Source organism: Monomorium pharaonis, chromosome 6 (genome assembly GCF_013373865.1).
Source record: "Monomorium pharaonis isolate MP-MQ-018 chromosome 6, ASM1337386v2, whole genome shotgun sequence".
Lineage (NCBI taxonomy): Eukaryota > Metazoa > Arthropoda > Insecta > Hymenoptera > Formicidae > Monomorium > Monomorium pharaonis.
The window spans coordinates 11,015,113-11,016,857 of NC_050472.1; the positions used below are offsets into that span (position 1 = coordinate 11,015,113).

Genomic DNA, 1,745 nt, shown 5'->3' on the forward strand with positions numbered 1-1,745 from the left:
CGAAATTCCAAAGTATAAATTTCAGTGTTTATTATATGCATCTTATACATTTTTGAAAAAACAATTTGTGTTTATATATTTATATATTCATATATTTCTGTTGTAGAGAGAGAGGATTGATTTTGATAGATATGAAGAAGTTCATGAAGATGATCAGAGTATGAGAATACAAATATTTTAGCAGCAGAAAACATTCACTTAAAAAAAAGATTAAAATATATAAAAATGGTATTAATATATAAAATAATTGAGTGAAAAAAAACATTATGTTGGTACAAGGAAAAGCGAAGAAGACAATTAATTAGATTATTCTTACTCTATCATTTCTTAAGAAAAAAAGAGAAAAAGGAAAAAAGACAACCAAAACTTTGGGTTCGCTCAATTTTTACTGAAGAAAGAAGATATTATCAAGGAGATAGTGACAATCTAATTACAGAAATGACAAATAATGATGCTACAAAATATTTTGAATATTTACGAAATGACTAAGGAATCCTTCAACGATTTATTGAAATTACTGGAAGCAAAAATCACAAAACAATATGTTGTAAGAAGTCCAATACTGGCTGTGATACGTTATAAATCTGTTTACGCTATTTGGCATCTGGTGACACAATGCATTCAATTTCTTTTGCTTTTCGAGTTGGATTAAATACGGTTTCAAAAATAATAACAGAAATTTGCGAAGCTATTTAGGATGTATTGAAAGAAAAAATTTTCCCTGACATAACGGAAGATTTGTGGATTCAAAAAGCAAATGAATATGAACTTTTATGGGATTTTCCAAACTGTGTTGGGACAATTGATGGAAAACATGTGCAAATTCAAGTATATGTAATTTATATAATATTGGGCGCATTCAGCAGACTCAGCTAAGTAGCAATCAAACATTGGTTTTAACTTATAGAACCAACAAATCAACAGCATTATTTATCGGAAAATCTAATAATGTTGCTCAACTGTTGAGTTTGCTGAATGTAGTCATTGTTACAACATGAGATACTTCTTTTTTTTTTAAATTTATTTTTCTAATTTATTATATTTCAGGCACCACCTAAAAGTGGCTCAACATTTTATAATTACAAAAATACTCACAGTATTGTGCTTGTGGCACTTGCAGATGCTAATTGTTGCTTCACAGTGGTTGATATTGGAGATGAAGGAAGACGAAGTGATGAAAGCATATTACAGACTAGTGAATTTAAGCGTCTTTTAGAAAGTGATTGTATAAATATACCAAAAGCAAGGTTTATTTCAGACAAAAGACCTAAGTTACCGTATGTTATAATAGGTGATGAGGCTTAACTAATTATATGTGCATTTGATATTTTAACTTCAAGATGGAAAATTTTTCGAAGACCTATTACAATAAATATTTATAATGCGATATCTATTATTAAAGCTACAGTTTGTTTGCATAATTTTTTAATGACAAAGGATCTTGCTCTTTCTAAAAAAAATAGAACATTCTGTAAATATTCCTGTTCAAGAAAATATGAGTAGATATTCAAAATTTACAAATTCCTACAATTAAAAATGATACACTTCGCGAAAGTACTGTTCGAGATTTGTTCAAAGAATATTTTTGTACTTCTGGAGCTATAGAACAACAATAGGAAAAAGCAAAAAAAAAATAACTTCTAATAATTTAAAAAACAATAAACAATTACACTTTTTGTAAAAAAATATTGAAGTTTTCACAGAAAGGTTAAAGTTGTTCGTTATTAATCAATTTTTTTAAAGCA

At 27.6% G+C, this 1,745-nt stretch overlaps 1 pseudogene; it reads left to right on the top strand.

The window, feature by feature from the left end:
- Positions 1 to 262: 262 nt before the first annotated feature.
- Positions 263 to 1,455, top strand: LOC105833415 (annotated as a pseudogene).
- Positions 1,456 to 1,745: the final 290 nt, after the last annotated feature.